The following is a 20,635-nucleotide window of genomic DNA, read 5'->3' as shown; positions in this document are numbered from 1 at the left end:
CCAGACTCTTGCCAACAGCCCCTCTGCAGGTCTCTGCTGGCTCCCGGGCAGGGACTGAAAGGCCGCAGGAAGGTGCCCCTGGAGAAGGCCTTGGAGAGCGCTGGGGCCAGGAGTGCCGCCATGAGGGCAGCAAGCAGGGCTCAGCCTGTCCGTCCGTGCGGGAGGACACAGGGTGGGCGCTGAGGCCCTGCCAGCTGGAGCTGGGAGCTCTGCAGGGTGGCCGGCAGAGAGCCCTGGGCTCCCGCAGCTCTGCAGCCCTCACGGCTGAGGCAGCTGCCCGGGCACAGCCGGCTGGGGACACGCGGCCAGCCCGGGGCCACCCGCAGGGGGAGCCTGCTCGGGGGCCAGCCCAGGCTGCAGCAGGGAGCAGCCCATGGGGCTGTGCCCGGGCAGGGAACGGCTCTGCCCGGGGACAGGGCTCCGGGAGCAGGGCAGCAGGGCCGGCAATGCGGGCACAGAGACAGGGGAACGCATGCCTGCAGCCACAGCCTGACTGGCCTGGGGCAGACTTACAGGCAGACCCAACATGGACAGGCAGGAGCTTCTCCCACCCTCTTTGTGCTCATGGGCCAGACTCTGCCTTGATGTATCCGGGGCCTACCCTTAACCAAGTGCAGCACCTTGTATTTGGTATTTTTTATCCACATGAGATTTCCATGGTTCCATTCCTTGATCACGTCCACATCTCTCTGGTTGATATTCTATCCTTCAGGTGTGTCTACTGCTCCACTGTGCTTGGTGACATCAGCAAATCTGCTGAGGATGCCCTCCCTCCCTTTGTCTACAGCAATGATGAAGATATTAAGAATCACTTCTTCCAGAATAGACCCTTGAGGGACACTACTGGTCACCCATGTCCATCTTGACTCTGAGCTGTTGACCTCTGAAAGCACCGTGCATGCAATTTCTTATCCATCCAGCAGTCCAGGCATCAAGTCCATCTCTCTAATATAGAGAAGATGTTGTGGGGATCATGTCAAAGGCTTCACAGAAGTCCAGATAAATGACACCTGTAGCCCTTCCCTTGTCCCTTCATGTACTCGCTCTGTCATAGAAGGCCAGTGGGTAGGTCAGGCAGGATTTACCCTTGGCTGTCCTGAATCACCTCCCTGTTCTCCATGTGCCTTAGCATAGCTTCAAGGAGGACGTTCTCTGTGGTCTTGCCAGGAACAGAGGTTAGGCTGACATGTCAGTCATTTCCAGAGTGTTCCTTTCTACCCTTTTTAAAGATGGCTGTAGTGGGTTCACCTTGGCTGAATGCCAGGTTCTCACTGAGCCATTCAATCACTTCCCTTCCTAGTAGGACAGGGGAGAGAAAATAAGATGGAAAACAAGTAGCCAGTTGAGATAAAGATGTCTAAAGTGAAAAACCAGAGAGTTTATGCACACAGAAGTAAAGGAGAAAAAATAGTTAGTCTCTACTTCTCATAGATAAGCAATGTTCAGCCACAACTGGGAAGAAAGCAATGTCTCTGTTCTCTGGTCTTCTCATTCCCTCTGAGATACTAGGCCTATCGTCCCACACCCCTTAACAGAGCAGAGTGATACTTCCTAAGGAGAGCTCTGTTCAGCTTAGAAACCCAGCCGTGAGTGGCCTCTAGCTGGAGCCAGAGGTTTATGTATTCCACTCTGGTCCTGGAGAAGCATAACAAGCGAATGGCTGCAGACGTGCTTGCCCTCTCCAGAACGTCAGTCTTCCCTTGTTTCTAGTTGGTTCCTAGTCGTGTTAAAGCACTCTGAGAAGGGGAAGAGGGAAACAGCCATTTCCAATCGTTTGGCTAGCCCAGATCACACCCACCCATGAATAAAGGAAAGAATTGCCCACAAAGCACTTGCTGACTTTCTCTACTCCCCTCTAGCAGAGGTTCCTTTCGTATGGTGATTTTTCTTTTGTGGGGGTGATGCAAAATGCAAGGAAACAAGCAGAGCCAGCAATCAGACTGAAAGTTAGGTCACTGCAAAGAAACGGGGTTAATTTCCCACTCAGAGCTAGCAAGGGTTAGATAAAAACATGTTTGTGTGGAGTGTGGAATGCTGCAACAGGTCCCAAAGGGCTGAGCACAGGGAAGGGAAGAGAGCTGGGAAAGGGTCTGGAGATCAAGTCTTATGAGGAGCAGCTGAGGGAGCTGGAGAGGCTGAGATTGGAGAAGAGAAGGCTGGGGGACTTTTTCGCTCTCTTCAACTCCCTGGCAGAAGGGTGGGGTAGCCAGGTGGGGGCCGGGCTCTGCTCCCAGGGAACAAGAAACAGGACAAGAGGAAATGGCTTCAAGTTGTGCCAGGGGAGGCTTAGATTGGATATTAGGGAAAAATTTCTCCTCTGAAAGTTATTAAGGGTTGTCAAGGCTGCCCATGGAATCAATGGTATTGTCATGTTTGGAGGCTCTTAAGGTGTGTGTGAATGTGGCACTTGGGGACATGGTTTCAATGCAGACTTGTCAGTGTCAGGTTTGTGGTTGGATGCTCTACAATCTTAGAGATCTTTTTCCACCTAAACAATTCCATACTACAGTGATGGGGAGCCGGTTTTAATCCAGAGTATTTTGTAATGTCATTTCATAAAGTCATTAATAGCAACTTCACTCTCGTGCTCAACCTTATGCAGCTGCTTTTCCCTGTGCTCTCCTCATCTTCACCTTCAGCCTTGGGACAGGAGAATTGGCTTTGGTGGGATCAGTGGTAGTGGGAAAGCCTCATGCCAGGAGATCATAGGTTGTTTTACTTCTGCCAAGGTTGGAGCTGCCTTCAGAAAAGGCTGTGATGTCTCTAGTCCCTATTCACATTCTTTGACCACTCTGAGATAAGTTACAGGCTGCAAGAGATGTTGGTCAAGCTGAAGGCAGATCACAGGAAGCACTGACCTGAAACCCCGCTGAACCAAGCAATAGAGAAAGTCTCTTAGCCACATCAATTCCAGGCTGTGTTTGCCAAGAAGATGAAAATGACATGAACACAAAACATGTAGGAAATGGTGGGAAAGTCGCCCATTTCCAAACAGCATGCTTCTAGAATCAGCTGTGTTTCATGTAACATTGAATGGAAAAAGCTGGTGTGCCACTGTTATGACTCTATGTTATTTCAATGTCATTTATTGTATAGTGAAGTTATTACAGTATTATTATAATGCAAATTTTACATATTTAAAACTATTGCAATATTTTTCAGGGCTTTATTACATTCAGGAAACGCTTTGCCCAGCTGCCAGTGGGAGCAGACGACAACAGAAACTGCCCACGTGTGAAGAAGACTTGAATTGTTGAAGTCCCTTTGGCTTCCCCTCCTGCCATCCTGATGCAGCCTGTGACTCCATGGCAGGAAGAATGTGGGGCAGGACACAGCCCAGATGCTGGCAGCTGTGAGCTGACTCATTCCATACAGATGAGCCTTCCACCATGGCTAGCACTGGGGCTGGCAGCTGAGCCACTGAACACATGCCACCTTACCCTACTGCAGAAGACTTGAAGGCTCAAGCTGGGGCAGGGGAGGGGAGAGGGGTTGGGTAGCTCTCCTGGCTCCTGAGTTCAAGGAGAGAGGAGAGAAACGCTGTTACCCATCAGTCCCTTGAACTCACACATCCTAACCAGGGAAAGAGAGGGGCAAAGGCACAATTTTGAGTTCCATGTAGTCCGCACTGTCAGTGGACCTCTCAAATCCAGGTGTACAATATGGCAAATGCCACACATTTTCCTGTGGGAGGAAAAGCTCCAAACGAAACACAACAAAGACCCCAAACCCAAACAGTAAGGTTTGAATTTTCTGTTATTGATGGCTTAGAGTAGCAGCTGTGCAGTGCTGATTGTGTCTTCTCTGGAAGACACAATCATCTATGCTTGTCTCAGGGGTCTCCAAAGCCAGGTGATCATTTCTTCCTGCACCAGCCTGGGCTGAGACCAAGCAGCCCTGGGGTGCCCAGGGCTGTTAGCAGGAGAGCTGGTGAAAGTCACCGCCAGCCACGAAGCCTTCCACTCCAAGGCTCCAGAGACACAAGGACAGAAAGCTGTAGCCTAAGCTGGATTGCACTTGCACCTTTGTTGGCCTTGTCTGTCCTCTGGCATCCTTCAGGCTGGGCAGTGTAAATCTGAGCTGCTTTCACAGGGAATTCAGGGTTTGCCCAAACTGGGGCCTTGCTGAAGGCAAAGGCCATGGAAGGGCTCTCCCTTGTGCTGCCCGTGCCATGGAAGGCCCCAGAGCTAGGGGGCATTTCTTGGCTGCTGAGATTCCCTCTTGACACTCTGGCCTTGCAGGTTAGCAAAATCCACATGGACATGCAGAGACATTGCAGCACTGACTTTCACTCCAACCCTTCCAATTCTCTCCAAGGAAAATTCTGATATTTCCTCCTGCTTGGAAGGGCATGGATTCCCTTGGCTGATGTATTTGGCACAAAGATTCTCCTCACATGGAGCCCCTTCTGTGCAACCTGCAACTCTTCTGCACATCCTGAACGCATTTTGTCCCACTGGATCATGGGAAGTACAATGCACAAGCACCACCTTTTTCTCCTCTGCCAGGAGTTGGTTTCACAGCCCAAACCTTTCCCTCAATACTTCTAATATCAGGCAGTTCCCACATGGCCAAATTGTGTTCCCACCCAAGTTTTGCAGTGGGACACTTCAGGACAAGTAGTCTTCCAAAGAGTCCTGCCCCTAGGAAGGGAGTTGGACTTTGTGACATGGCTGTCGGAGGTCAGTTGAGGAAATACTGTCAAATAATCTTAATTTCCTTAAAAAAGGAAATATGTAATATTCAGTGGTATTTTCTGGTTTATAGCTAAGTGACTGAAGTGCAACAGCTAAATGGGACTTTCCCTAACAGAAATGTGGAATACTTTAGCAAAAGAAAGATTTTTGTTTTTGCAAACTATGTCTTCCAGAGAGGACTCCTTTTGTGACATATCCCTTGCTCAATTCCAACTTGCTTCAATTTTTTTCTCCCTTCTCCCCCCTGAGGGCAACACAGCTGCTGGCTTGGGAAAGAAATGGCTTTGTGGCACCAGTGTTCCTGGTGAAATCCTTCTCTGAAGGTGGAAGGATCTTTGCACTACTGCAGTGGTCCAGAGCATCAGCACCTGAGTTTAGCATTCTGCTCTGACTGTGGTCTTTGTAAAAATCTCTTTCCTGAGCACTTGAGGCTCATCCTCAGCCAGCCTGAGCCAGTGGCTTCCAAGGGTGGCTGCCCAGCTCTGCCAGGTGGCAATTTGCTCCTCTGAGCCTACATGTTTCTCCATGTCTCACAGGCGAGTGTTTCTAGACTCACTCCAAAAGCAGATCTGAGCTAGACACAGACCCTGCTACAGCATTCACCACGAAGCAAACACTGAGAGCAGGGCTGTAAGACACTTAACTTTCAGTCAGAGGGAATTAGGTTTAGGAAATCTGGGCTATGGAAGCACTAGTGGTTTTCTAACAAAATGTAATGTTCGTTGCCCAAGACTCCACCCTCTAAACCAGGATCTCTGCAGACCCAGTCCCAACTTTCCCATTGCCTCCACACACAGTGGTTTTGGCTGAACAAATGCAGCACTTTTCCCCAGAGTGGTAAGACAGCAGCTCCCCTCCTCCTTTCAGGAAAATTCCCACTGCCAGACAGGTTTTCAGCCCCCTCCTTTGGCCCAAAGCATCCACGTGTACTTGTGTTTTGTGACTTTGATGAAAATGTAAAAGGACTTATTTTATTAACAGCCAACAGACACTTCAAAGCAAAAATGTAGCTGAGAAATTAATCATTCTGCACTTTCAAAGTGAGATTTATTATGATTCCTAAAATAAGTTTAAAATGAACCAAAAGCTAAATGAATGAATCACTCTTTTGAAATAAAATCAGAACTTCAATGGAAGGTATGTGTACTGGTAAAATTAAATGCAAGGACATCTAATTTTCTTCATTTAAGATTAATATTAATGTGTTGTCCCTTACCATCTTAATGGCTTGGGAAAAGTGTTTCCCTTTAGCAGAAAAAGTTTTGTGTGATAATGCTTTCCCAGATTATTGAAAAGGTTTTGTTTCCCAATATTTTGTGTGTGTGTGTGTGTGTGTGTGTGTGTGTGTGTGTGGAGGGGTTTTCTAAACAGCCAAATTAATTTCCTCTGAGAAAACTCCCACTTTCTGTGATTACCAGGGCAAAGAATGCCATTGTCTGGGGAAAATGGCTCTGATGGGAATTTGAATTCAGGGGCAGGGCATTAACATTTGCTGAGCTGGATAACAAGTGGGACAGAGTTTCACCTAAGAGGTTCCATTCAGATTCTTGGTGTATTTTTTTCCATAGTTCTTCCAAGTGCACAATTTGCTGGAAATTGGCAGGACAATGTGGCCAGCTTTAGGTGCAGCTTCAAGAGTGTATTTTTTAATAACCATCACTGCCAGTTGCTGCTTTGAGAGCTGGTTCCCAGAAGCTCATGGGAAGATGGTGAGATATACCCTGCTTGCTATTTGTGATCACAGGCTGTGAGCAGACAGAACCCATTTCACAGGTAGGATTGTGACCAGAGGAGCTCCCTTAATAACCCTGCCATGTTTTCTCAGCCCATTTTCTTGCTTATGTGCCTGGCTGAGCAAGGATGCTGCTTTCCCAGCTGTGGCCATGCATTCTGCATTGGCCTTGGACCCCATCAGCTCCTTTAAAGTTATTCTCACTGTTTTATAAGTCTGTTTCCACTGATGAGTACTTTCTGTGTTTTTCCCAAACCGTATATAAACCAAAAATCTCACTAAGGAGAACAGCTTTGCCTTCTTCTGAATTATTTGTACGCAAGATATGCTTCACCCCAAGGGCTGGAAAGCCTCAGCTTCCCCTAATTAACACTTCTCTAATGCACTAAAGTGGCTTGGAATACTTTTATTTTCTGTCTGCCTTGGCTTTCATTTCAAAAGCACAAAATCTCTGACTACAAATAAATGACAGCTTTGCGCTGCAGGGATAAAGCGCTCGGACAAAAATGCTGCAGCGATATGAAAGGGAAATTCAAACATCAACATCAAGTCCTTAGACACCTTTGAAAGAGTTTCCTGTTTTGCCAATCCTTTAGGGCCAGGCAGTGAGTTCATGCAGAGCTTGCTCAGAGCTTACTGACACCAGCAGGCCAGCTCACCGTGGGGACAGCACGGATGCCAGTGGCACCTCACTGCTGCAGCCAGCCAGCTGAACTTACAGCAGAAACCCACCCCAAAACAGGCTTCTTGCTACAAATCTCTTACAAATATTGGGCAAGAGCTTCAATCACTTCAGCTTCCAGAAGATGGGGCTGTCCTTCCTCTCAGTATCGTCCTGCCTGGTGGGATACTCATCTGACTCATTTTCACTGATAGTGCTCAGCAAAACACTTAGAATCACATTATTGTTTAGGTTGGAAAAAATACATCTGAGATCATGGAGTCCAACTGTTACCCCAGCACTGCTAAGCTCACCACTAAACCATGTCCCAGAATGCCACACCCAAACACCTTAGGAACACTTCCAGGGATGGTGACTCAATCATGCCCTGGACAGCATGGTTCAATGCCTGACTATCCTTTCAGTGAAGAAATTTCACCTAATATGCAATCTAAACCTCTTGCTATACAACTCGAGGCCATTTCCTCTGTTACTTATTATCTGGGAGAAGACACTCACCCCACCTGCCTCAACCCTCCTGTCAGGGAGTTATAGAGAGTGAAAAGGCCCCCTTGAGCTTCTTCAGGCCGAATCCCTCCAGCCCCCTCAGCTGCTCCTCATCAGACTTGTTCTCCAGACCCTTCCCCAGCTCCATTGCCCTTCCCTGGACACTCCCCAGCCCCTTAAGGTCTTTCTTGCAGTGAGAGGTTCAAAACTGAGCACAAGACTTGAGTGATACTTTGGTACAGAGATTATTTGCACATGACTGTTCTTCCTTAGCCCACAAATCACTGTGTGGTGTTTGCATGTGTTGCTGCTCCTGAGCTGGGCTGAGCAAAGATGGTGGTGTCAGCCCAAAGAGAGATTAAATGATTGTGGAGGAATTTCTTTATCACCGTCCTGTGTAAATAGAGATTAGAGACAGAACATTTTCCTTACAGCTGTGCCTCTGCAAACAGGAGGGAATACAGGACCAGGCAGTATTACAGATACAGCTTCAGTGTGTTGCTGCAAATACAAGAGGACATGGACTCATTTCATTGTAGTATCCAGGTAAAGTGAGAGTGGCAGTGCCACTCTGCCTGTCATGCATTCCTCCATTGGCAGTGCCTTGGGGAACAGCAAAGCACCAAGTTCACATTGCCAGGTTTGTGTTAGTCCCAGCTGAGCCTCAGTGACCTGCTCCCTGAGGTCACTGGTGTTTGTCCTCCAGGGAAAGGTCTCTGTAGGCAGTGGAGTTGCAGGATCCCCGAGGAGGCCCCTGTAACATTTCTATCCCTGGCAGGGTCCCAGGCCAGGCTGGATGGGGCTCTGAGCCTCCTGGTCTAATGGAAGGTGCCCCTGCTTATGGCAGGGGGATTTTAACAAAATGGTCTTGAAGATCCCTTCCAACCCAAACAATTCTATGATTCTATAACATACAGATGAGAGCAAGCAGGAGCTCAAGTTGGAAGTTCAGTATTTGAAGTGTTAGCTCTGATTGCTTTCTCAGATAAATTGCTTTCCTTTGGGGTGGGTGGCTAATTCTGTGCACTGAGCACTAAATTCTGATTGGAAGAGGTGAGGTGTGTTTGATATAGGAGAGTATATAATGTAGCTTTCCATGTTTCAATGGCTGCCTCCTTTTTTTGCAAGCTGGCCTTGGAAAGCGTAGAGAGCAAAGTGAAAATAAAGCCGTATTCATCACTGGTAATGAAAAGTACTCCTACCCCAAAAGAGAGAGGAGTAACATTTTTTATAGTTTGAAGTGTGGGCATTTACCAGAGCAGGTCCTGCTGTGTGCTTGGATGGCACCCAGCCCACATCTCAGTGCTGTTTACTCTGTAAATATTGATTTCCCAATGGGAACAACTGTTGCACAGTACAGCCAGAGTTAAACAACAGCTCTGAAAAAAAGAAGCCAGCCACCCGCATGCCTCACTTCTGCAGCATTCCTGAGACAAGGCTGTATTTTTATCATCTGCAAAACCAGCTACATCAGCTGTGCTGAGCTATAACTGGAATCCCAACTCCCTCATTATGACCTCTGTCAGAGAAGTGAGCTAGCTTCTCTGGGGTATAATTTAAATTCTACCCAGTTCCATGGCTTTCCCAGGAAAAAGATAACATCCTGGTGCATGAAATCAGATGAGAGACTAGCACGGCTCAGCTGCTGTAAGAAGACATGCTGTATGCACAACTTTATCTTTCCTAAAGGTCCTTCTAGGCCACAGGTGTCCACTGCTGCTGTGGATGAGCCTTACTGAAAACCATGTCCCACATTTTAGCCTTCTCCTGCACACAGCAGCTTTGAAATATGGATCTTTCTCCCTCCACCTGCCTCCAGTGGACTTGGGTTTGCTGCTCTCTTGGGTGCTGAGCAAACACTGCCCCTTTGCAGCACTGCAGCCACCCAGGCAGAGTGGGATCTCCTGCAGCACTCCCAGCTGCCTGCAGGCCTGTCAGAATGCCTGCATTCCTGCTTTGCATCTGCTGGAGCTCTTGTGTTGCAGAGCTGTTCCCAGAACACCTCGCAGGCCAGGGCTGGATGCCCTGGCTGTCACACTTATCTGAGGTTTTTCTCAACTGGTCTGAAAGGCTTCAAAACCCCCAAGAGGAGGGCAAGGCTCCAAGTTGGACCTAAGCCCAAGTTCTCTGCATGCTGAATGAGGGATGCCTCACTCCACAGGGGAAAACTGCAGCAACTCTCCAAGGGCCCCTTCTTACCACCCATCATGGGAGGTTGTTCCCCTGCCAAGGTGTCCTAAAATCAAATATGAAGATAAAATACTACTTTGGTGGCATTTTCTTTTTATGAAGATAATTTCTGCACCCTCTGACTTCAAAGAAGAATTCCTGAAAACAGGGAAGTAATGCCAACACCATCTTTGCTTTGCTCTGACGAGGACTCCTAGGAGGAGAAATGTTTCTCAGTTTTGTTGCATCTGTTAACGGCATTCAATTAAGCTGCCAGAAATGATAAGCATTTAGAGGGACATCAGCCATCACTCCTCACTACCAGACAAAATCTTTGTCGTGTCAGCGGTCATAAATCATTGTGATTGTACTTGGGAAGTGTTAGACACTGTAACTCATCACCAGGGCCTATTCAGCTTCCCTCAGGGCACTGTTTTACCTGGTCTGCCAAGGTAAATGCCTTGTGTTGTTGGTACACAAGCAAGGAGTAATTGGGTGGTGTAGAAATTATGTCTGTTTGCGCAGAAAAAGAAAAAAAAATGTTAAAAAAGGTTCCTTCTAAAACAGATTTAAGATTGCAAGAGTTGGGTTGGTCAAAAATCAAATGTTCCATCCCTGGAAAAAAAGTAAGGCTTTTTAAACACTTAGTTTGATACCAAATTAGGGCAATAAAAGTGGAAACTATTCCTATTTTTCACAGGACAGCATTTGTTGCAAAGTTCTGGGACACTTAAGCCTTCCATCCCTGCTCAGTTTGCAGCATACAGATCACTGTGATGGTGGTGCCAAGGGGCTTTGGCTCCTGTTTTTCACCCAGGCTTAGACAATATCTCTCATAATGCACCCACAACAGCATCATAAGTGATGGTGGATAGATACAGACCAAAGGGGTATCTCTCTGCACCCAGAGTGCCAGAAGATTTAAGAGCAGAGGCAATAGTGGATGGAGATGAACAGAGAGAAAAAACACAAGAATACAGGAGTCTACTCTCCATGAGGATACAGCTTCAAAGCCTTGGGTGCCAGTCCCAGCTTTGACCTCTGCAACCATCACCAGGCAGGAGTCAAAGAGGTGATAAAGTATGGATAGGAAGAGTAAAAGGCAGCACAGGAGGAAACATGAAGGTGTTGGGATTGAAAGTGGAGCAAGATGGTTATGACAGACCAAATCCATGCTTGGCCAGGACAGCATCTACCAGGCCATGGAGAGGAAGCTGTGGAGAGGCAGAAGACAGCTGCAGAGAGATAAGATGGGTGGGTAAATTGGTGGGGTGGGAAACATCATCTCTCCATGCCACTTTTGAGAATTTGTGCTCATGATGAGGACAACACAGGCTCAGGTGTGTGTTTTGCTGCATGGATGAGTTGGCAAACAGCTAAGAGGAGGGGAGACAGTGGCTTGGGCCAAGATGGGAAGCCTCACCAAGAGCTCTCTAGTGTGGCAAGCTTCAGGTTCCCTCAGTATCCTGGTGGGACTTGTCTACCACCTCTTGAATTTCCCAAATTGCCAGGGACTTTTCAAACTTCTGTCAGGAGAGGCCAAGCTATGACCCACTCACAGGTGCTTTTTTTTCCCTCCCTTACTCTCCTAAGGGGCTGGTTGCAAATTGCTTCCTGAAATCAGGCTCCTTCCTTGCACACTGGCAGGCCAAAACAGCCCCCTGAGCTGATGGAGGCTCTGGAAAATGTTGTTTCACGCTTGGCTCTTTCAGCGCCCTGCACCAGGCGCAGGAGGCGGTTCGGTCCTTGTGCTTCATTTCAACACCACCAATATTGACCTTTTCTTTCCTTTATGAGAAGGGATTCAGGGAGGTGGGAGGGACAGGAAAGGAGGTTTGTTCTTTGCTCCTGCTTTGTGAGCCAAGCAGAGGAAAGAGACATTCAGGGTTCACCTGGGGGGCTTTTTACCTTGACATTGCTTGAAAATTGAAGTGCTGGGCAGAAGGGTTTTACTGCTTTCCATACTCTAGGAAGGGGTTTTGCCACAAGGGAAGAGGAGAGGCCACATTGCAAATCAGCTGCTTTTTGGGGATTTTTTCCTCCTCCGTCTTCAGATCAAATAATGAGTGCTCTGCAATGGCAGGTTTAGAGTCCACTGCTCAGAGATCACGGTAGAAAGAATTTGGTCCCTGTGAACCGAAATGTCTGCCCCTACCTACACTGCCCATGTCCAAAGGTCTCAGTCGGGTTTTTAGGAAGGGGATGTTTTTTCTAAATTCCTGTTTCTGGAGTCAGGAAATTGTGATAGAGGTTTTAATTTTTGGGGTTGTTTCTGCTGCTGCATGTGGGGGGAAAAAAACCACTTCATGTTCTGAAAGCACAAAATCTCAATAAAAAGAGAAAACTTTTCCTACTTAAAAATAAACAAATACAAATCTCATGATTTTGGGAACCTTAATTTACAACTTATGAAGTCTGTGGTTAACAGCACTGCACATCCATGATACTTGAGCAGCAGTAAGTGATTTCCCTGGCTTCATTCAGTACCCAAAAATGTAACAAGACCTAAAAAAAAATTAAATAACTATTTGGCCTCCTGCTCACACAAGTTCAGTCTAAGGTGGAATTCCCAGAGCAGATTTCTAAAGGAATTCCCAGTGAGGCAGGTAGGAAAGTCAAAGCAGACATCCAGCCTTGAGCCAGTGATTTCCAGTTTGTCTCACCACTTATGTGTGCCACAGGCGGTGCAGGGTCAGGCTCTCAGCTGGTTCTGGCCCCTGCCCTGTGGCAGCCAGTGGCTCTGGTGCCATCCTTCCATCCTGCTCCTAATGGAAGTGATGACTCAGGCTTGATTAAGGAGCACACCTTCCTCAGTGTGCAAGCAAGGTCCGTGTCATCTTTGCTTTACCGTGGCTGGTGATGCATCAGCCTCCAGGCTCAACCAAAAATCTCAACTCTCTTATTTTGCAAACAGAATACAGAAAATAATTTGCTTGGAAATCACCAACAGATTAACAACCTCCAGGTGTAACTTTGATGACTAACTCAGCCTGATCTAACTCAGCTGTGCCAAAGTTCTCATTTTTTTTTTTAATTTGACATTTTCCTACAGGTTCTCCACAAGGAGGATGGAGAGGAGATGGGTTTTCAGATGGAGCTGAGGTTTGTTTGAGGTTTATTTTGAAGCTGTGCACTCGATGGAGTTTAAAAATTGTGCAGATCATGTTAGGATAATCTGCTGCAGACCTGTCTGAAAGAAGTAGAAAGGGCTGATCTAGAAATCCAAGAGACATTTTTACAAAGCTGGAGGCCTGCTTTTGAAAAACACTGAATTCAGTTCCACACTCACAAAAAGAAGTCTCCAAATTAAACACTTTTAATATCTAAGCCAATTCCAGCCTGTTTTCAGCATGAAGGCGTATATAAGCTTTTGTATCAGGAAAAAAAAGCAGGATAAAAAATTGAAATGCGGATCTGAGTTTCTCATGGCCTTCAGATTCTTTGTTTCTCTTCCAGGCTGATTTACTGTGTTGCTGTGGATTTATTCAAACTAAGAGGGTCAGCACTTCAAGAAGAACAGATAGATAAGCCAAATATGCCCAATCCAATGCCATCCATTTTCAGCATTAATTCAGAGCAGCTTGCAGGTTGGGCATGGGTGAGTAGACCGTGGATGAAGTTAAAAGCAGCTAATTCTCTGGGTGAGCTCACGGTACCTTTCACCTCTGCATCACAAAAAGGTGTAAGATTCAGGAAAATATGCCCTCTGCGTTTCTCATGGCTGACTTAAAATCTAAGATCAAGTTGTAAAGATACTTTTTGACCATGCAGAGTGTGTCTCTTTGCAGGAAGGGAGAGAGGAGGCTGAGGAACAGCCCAGATCCATGAACAAAGGGAACAATAGAAACATTCTGCAGGCAGAGGCTGCTGCATTCTTGAACACATTCACATGGATAAAGGAGATCAAATAAGAGCTTCCAAAGCTGCACGATGATAAGAGAAAAATATTACAGTGCTGTTCTGCAGGCCGGACTGTGCAGTGATTATACAGCAGTTTGTCCAACACAGCTCCCCAGGGCCAAAATGCAATCAGTAACCCTTCCCTTAGAATCCTGGCTTCTCTGCAGAGCCACAAGAGCATCTGATAATTCCCTGGCAGCCCCAGCCTTGTGCAAAGGCCCGGTGAGTTGAATGTCCGGTTTGTGCGCTTTTCACCCACAGCGGGGCTGGCAGGGAGGCACAGCACAGGCAGGGCTGTCCACATCCCTCCTCTGACACCGATCCACTCCTTGGCCTTGGGCAAGACATCTGCTTCCAGTCCAAGTCCCAGGAGTTGCTGGAGGCATAGAAGGCACCAGGACTTGGTGCTGGACATCTGCACCCAGGGAAGGTATGTCCCAAAGGAAAGGGATGGGTATGGGAGAGACGTGGAGCAGATGGAGCTGGGCTGGTGCTGGCAGTGGCTGTTCAGTAGAAGAACCCAAGGTGAGATGTAGGTGGGTGTACCACAGGTGGGGAGAAGGATGGAGTCTCCCCTTCTGTGGTTCAGAAGAAGGGACAAATTTATCCCTTCTTGGCTGACAAGAGCTTCAGTTAGAGGCAGTGCCAGGCCAGTACATTCCTAGCAGCTCCAGAAAGCTGGATCTGGGATTTTGAAGAGGAACACACAAGTAAATATAATGCAGAGCTTCTTCCAGACAGCTCTGGTTGATGTGGAGTACAAACAGCAAGCAAACAAGCAGTTTGTGTTGTAGCTCCATTAGGGCTTCGTGCCTGTGCTCTGGGGCTGGCAGGCTGCCCCTGGGCTGGGCTGGGAATGGCGAGGTGAGTCTCCCAGATCCCCTGTTTCTCTGCCAGGGCGTTTCCAAGCAGCTACAAATTGCACCATGTCTGACGCAGGGCATCTCGTAACTGCACTGCCTGCCCCGCTCTGTCTCACAGACTGAGCTCCACTGTTTATTCCAAACCCCAGAGATGTGGCACTGCTGTGGGAGCCTTGAAAGATGGATGATGTTAAACATCTCCAAAAGGAGTCCTGGACGTGGAGATGATTTCTGAGCATGTCCAAAGGAGCTTCTTCACCTCCACTTCCCGCTAGCAGAATCACTCTGGGCATCTGTGTTATAAACACATGGATGGTAACCCAAAAAAACAATGGCAGCTTTTATACACAGCCTCCAGTTCAAGCCCCTCCAGGAGAGACTGCTTCAAATAACAAAGAAATACACATCAAAGCTGGCCCCCAGCATCTGCCAGGTTTGCTGGGGAGCCACAGCATCTGTGTGGTGGGTACATCACAAGCAGTTGCTCCCCAAGTGGGAATCCTTCTTCCAGGAGTGAAGTGGGGAGAGCAGGGCCCTTTGGGGGTACCAAGAACATGCATGTTCACCTCTGCTGGACTCAGATGGGTGATATGATATTCCTGGAGCATCCTACCCAGGGAATGTGTTAGGTGTCATGTAGGGCTGTGCTTTGCTCTGGAAGCAATGGGTACCCAAGAGCTCATAGGGAGAATGTGGGCCAAAAAAACCCCAGCATCATGTGGGTCCCTTTAATCCAGACTGGGCAGTGTGCTAAAAGGATAGTCAGCAGCTCTGATTGCAAAGACAGTCACTTGGAAAGAAATGGAGAAAGTGGAGTACCCTGTGCCAGAAAAGGTCCTTTGCATCCCAGGGAGGAGCTGGTTGTCTGGAGGGTCAGGTTGTCAGCTCCTGTTTTCCATGACAAGGTCATTAAGGATAGGGCAAAGGTGAATGGATACTCAGCTGCTGTCATCCCCCACAGTGATCCTCTGCAGTGACACCAAGTCAGAGGAAAATCTGGACTTGGTGACATTGCCAGCACATAGTGCAGGACCTGGGACCACAGTGCTCCCAAGCAGTCCTTCCTAGGACCAACTCCTTGTACCCAGGACTGGCTCTCTGTGCTACCACAGCTTTGCAGTGGTCCATATGCTGTCTTGGCTGATGAGCAAGGCCAAAGCCAAGAGCCCATGCAATTATCATTAAATCAGTCTAATTCCTTTTTCAGGGGAGGGGGAGGGAGAATGCAATCTTGTTCCAGCCAAAAGAGGGTTAGTGCCAGCCTGTGCTGGGATAGGATGGATGGCTGTAGGCAGACAGGTCGTGGGAGCTCAGGAAAAACGCCCTGGTGAGTTGTGAGTGTCAGCTGTCCCTGGGCCAGGAGAAGCCCTGGCAGAGCCAGCACAGCAGGTAACGGGGCACAACAGTCCATTACCTGTGCTGAAATGCTAGAAAATTACCTTTCCACACTATTAGCATCTTGTGGGGCACCCATAACACCTATAGCTTCCTTGAGCCAAAAAGACCTCACTGGCAAAAGTACTTTTGTCCTGGGGTAGCTCTTTCTACACAGGATCTTTGCTCCCGTAAAAAGCACAGCATAAAATGTTTTCTGACGAACTGGTGTTACTGTTTCAGTGAAAGCTTTTGAGTGTTCTTGACTCAGTGTAAATAAATAATGTTGAAAGAATAACACAGAGCTAATAAAGCTATTATCTGGGAATTTTGCAGCCTAATCTCCAGCTCAATGAAGATAATGAGTGCTGAATCATGCCTGGAGCATCCTAAGTAAGCGGCAGTGGTTTTGATAAAGGATAGGAGCGGATTTTTGGTCTCACCCTGTTGTTTGCCTATCGGTTTTGGAGTGATCTGTGTGGGTCCCTAAGCTGGCAATGGGTCCGCATTCCTCCTGGTGGCAGAGCTGGCTCAGCCTCCCATCACCTTCATCCTGGACTGGCCCAGGGAACTGGCTGGCTTGGCCACAGCAGTGTGACCAAGCAAGTGGCACACGGGCCAGGAGCAGGGTGGGGATGCCATCCCCAAAGACAATGCCATGTCACAGCAGTCTCTGCTAGACCCACGGGGTGGCTGTGTGTCACCAAAGGGGATCAGCCTTCCCCCTATAACTGATTCCCATGAGGAAGGGCCTCCATCTGTACCACAGCTGTGTGGGCTGCAACTGCAACTTGGGAAGGATACCTGCCTTGGCTGTTCAGCCACAGTGAAACACCTTTCCCTGGGGCTCCTGTGATGGTGGCCTGAGCAAATTCCTGCTTGTAAAATCCTTTATCCTCGCAGAAAGGCAGACACAGCGCAAAGGGTTTGCAGGGGCTGGACTCAGTGGTGCTTTGAAGCTTACATTGTCATTTGCAAGGAGCAGAATGTGGCAGGAACAGGCTGCTAAATGGACAGCTTTGCAGCAAGCAGCTGTCCCAAAATAAAACACCCCCGGACAAGTTGAGGATACACAAAGGAACTGACAGCCTCTGAATCTGGCTTCACATCAAGGAGTCGTAACTTGAAAGCTTTATTTAGACTACTAAGAAAAACAGCTGCAGAAGAGTACTGATGACGTGCTTTAAAGGGGGATTTCTGCAAGGAGAGAAGTGCTGGGCTCCTGCTGGAGGTGGAGCACATAGTCCCTTCAAAAACCCCAGCATTAGACTGGAGAGCATTGCAGAAGGGCAGGATTTGTATTACCTGAAGAAAATTAAAACACTTCTGGAAAATAAAAAAATCCCAAAACAAAAAACCTCGCAACAACTTAAAAATAATAAAAACCTACCTGGAGGAGAGCAAGGGGTAGGATCCAGAGAGTGGATGCAGTGCTTGGCAAGCTTTTGGTTTTCATCTCCCCCACACCAGGTCGAGCTTCCCAGTGGTGGGTGGTGGCAACGCTGGTGAGAGCAGCCCAAGCAGCACATGGACCTGTGCAATGTTGGAGAAAAATATTTGCAACTGTCAAACAGAGCGAGCTTGTTACGTACCCAGCAGGGCTCTATCGCCGAATCCCTCTCTGCAGAGCCATAAAAAGTGGGGAGGGGGAGATAACTCCAAGGCGAGATTCTTGTGAGCTCATAAATCTCCACGAGCTGGGTCCCAGGACTGATGAAATCACTGGGAAGCCCAGTGGCCTGGTTTCTGCAGCACTGCCCTCCCTGCCTCCACTAGTGACTGGGAGAAAAATGGAGCCAAGCTTTTGGGAGAGGGGTGGTGTTTTCCGAGCAACGGGGAAGCTGTTACAGCCCAAGGCTTTCTTAGGATGGAATGATTTAAGCACCTCTCTGGCATCCTGCTGATCTTTTGGAGGCGGGGGAGCCTGATAGCTGAGACTCCTCGGGATGATAATTGTGGTGTATTTGTAGAATCAAAGGTTTCCCCTTGGAGCGGGGCCAGCAAGCTTTGGGAAGAAGAATGGATCCAATACAAAGGGGTTTTTTAAAAGCCCATTAAGTCGCCTAGGGGCTGAGCTCAGATTCCCACCGCCTCGGCAGCCAGGGCTCAGGGAGCAAAGTTTCGTTCCCATCAGCTTTGCCCAAGTGGGAAAGTCCTTCTTTCCCCTTCTTTCCTTTCCCAGGTCTCCACAGAGAGGGGGATCATGCTGGGGTCTGGGTGCAGACCCTGTTCCTGGAGGGAGCTGGGGGCTGCCATTTCCCTCTCCTACACCCCAACAGCCCAGCCAGCCATGGGGAGGATGAGTCAGGGTCTTGAGGTTTCTGGAATACCCGTGGCTGGGAGCTGCAGGAGACCTGTGAGACTTGGTGTGTGTTTGAGCCCTATGATCATCATTTGTACTGTCCCTTATACATAAACCAGCATCTGGGAGATATTGAGACACTCCCAAGATGTAATCTCACTCCCAACTGCCGACTGGTCAAAACAGGGAGTGCCATGGACAGAGCTGGACGGGCTTGGGGATCTTCTCCAAGGCAAGTCCATGTCCCAAATGTAATCTCTGGAGGGACTGAGGTGTTGCAGATACTGTGGAAAAGGCTGAACTGTGCATCCCCATCCTTTCCCAGTGACACTGCCTCGGGGGATGCTTGGGGCAGTCCTCAACATCCTGGCCCCCCGGGCTGGCCCTGTCCTGTACCTGAGTCACCATCCCAGTCCTTGCACAACTGCTCAACATCCCACATAAGGGGATGAAAAGCCAAGCCTGATAGTCCCATCAGCATTTCTCTCCTTAAGGGTTTCTGGAGGCAACAGACATCCCTAGGAGTCAGCTCTTACTCATGCCGCCCCCATGGAAAATATAAGGATGGGCTTGGTAATCCAGCTGTGACTAAGGAGGCTGCAACTGGTCCCTGTTGCTGTTGTGACTGTGATTTCCCTCTCTGCCAGTTTAGCAACACCCTTTTGTCACCAATAATCCGAGGCAGTGAGGGCATTTTCAGGGTTCCATCCACCACAGTGATACAGGGAGGCTGCTGTTACTGCCACACCTCCTAGTGCCCCCAGGTGCTCATCCCTGCACTCCCAGGGCCTTTTCCTGTGCCAGGGAGGTGCTGGTCTCCCAAGGCTGCAACCTGAGTCTGAGACCTCTGAGCATCACCAGCCATGGGCAGCTTTTAGATACTGAGGACTTCCTGCCAGGATAACAACCAGAATGTTGTGCATGGACGTAAAATTCCTGCAAGGCAGACGGAGGAAGAGAGGTTTGTGTGCTTGGGCTCAGAAAAGGCTGAGCAGAGGAAAGAGAAGATCTTTCCTGCAGAGTCCAACCCCATGCAAAGCCAGGAAAACTTTCCAGTAGGGCTATTGCTATGGGTACAGCCTGGATCAGCCAGAGGTGGCTGCAATACCTCCCCATCACAAACATTCCCAGCACAGTGGCTCTGACAGCTGATGGAGCCACAGCTGCATGGAGACCCTGGGGTGGAGAAACATCTGGGCACCGTGGAAAAGGGAACACGAGCCTGCTGAAGTCCTTGCAGCAGAGAAACTGCAACCGGAGAGTAACCAGAAGCCCTCCAGGGAAAACCTGTAAGAAAATCTAGCCAGTCAAGAGAGATGATCTCATGGTGCTGATGTCACCCCAGGAGTGCCCAGGGATGGAGCAGGGAGGCTGGAGCAGTCCTGTGCTCACTCCATCCATGCAGGATGTGACCTCTTGGCAGGGATGCAACGGGACCCTGCTGCTCTGCTGACTGCAACATCGCTGTTCAAGTCCTGTAACAGATCTGTCCTGAATTCTGCTGATTAGAAAAAAATGCAGCACCAGGACGTGTAAAAGCAACACTGATGCTCTGAAAGATACCAGGAGCATGTATGTCCAGTTACACAGCTGTCAGGGATGGGAGAAATATTCCTGCCTGTGCTGGTCGCTGAGTCTTCACATTCCAGCCCTTGTGCTGGGAGGAACAAAACCTCTTAGCTCTGCAGTTACTGGAGACAGGAGGCACAAACTTTAAGTCATCTGGAGTCAGGCACTGTAAAAATTTAATGATGCAGGACAAATCAGAGGGACCAAAATAGTGAGCAAGATGGAGAGGGTTTTGTGATTTATTGTGCTCAGCCAAGACTTGGGGTATCTGTGAGCCATTCCCAGGTCAACCACAGACTCTAAGAGTGACCTTGGCTGAGTCACTTTGGACAAATTCTGCCAAGAACTGCCTTAGGCATCTTGCAAAAGTGAGGTAGGTACAGAATATCGAACCATGTCAAAAATCATGAGGATTAAGATATTCCAAATGCAGGCAGGCCCTTGATGAGGGCTCCTAATTCCTTTGGATAAGCTTCTTTCTTTAATGGATGGCAGAATTGGGACCCACCTGGTGACCTGGGAGTTAACTGTTCTATGCTCCAGTAAGAGGCTGGAGGCTCATCATGAGTGTAAGATGACTTGGCACTTCCTCACTCTGTTGCTGCTACAGATCTGGAGCAAAGGATGCTCCACTGTAAAACAACAGCCTCACTTGTCCCCCTGGCTGTTGTAGCCATGTGGATTTGTAGCCCACTCCCCCAAGCAATGGAGCCAGATCTGGCCAGGCTATTTCCACCTCCCTGTTTTCCCTTCCTGCAAAGCCTTAATCTGAGGTTTTAAATGGGATTTAAGTGATGCTCTGGCTTTTTGCTGGCCCCTCTGCAAAGGCAATAAATTCAACCCCTGCTAGATGTGAACAAA

This window comes from Haemorhous mexicanus, chromosome 6 (genome assembly GCF_027477595.1).
Source record: "Haemorhous mexicanus isolate bHaeMex1 chromosome 6, bHaeMex1.pri, whole genome shotgun sequence".
In the NCBI taxonomy this organism is placed as follows: Eukaryota; Metazoa; Chordata; class Aves; order Passeriformes; family Fringillidae; genus Haemorhous; species Haemorhous mexicanus.
Note: the sequence above shows the minus strand (reverse complement) of the source record.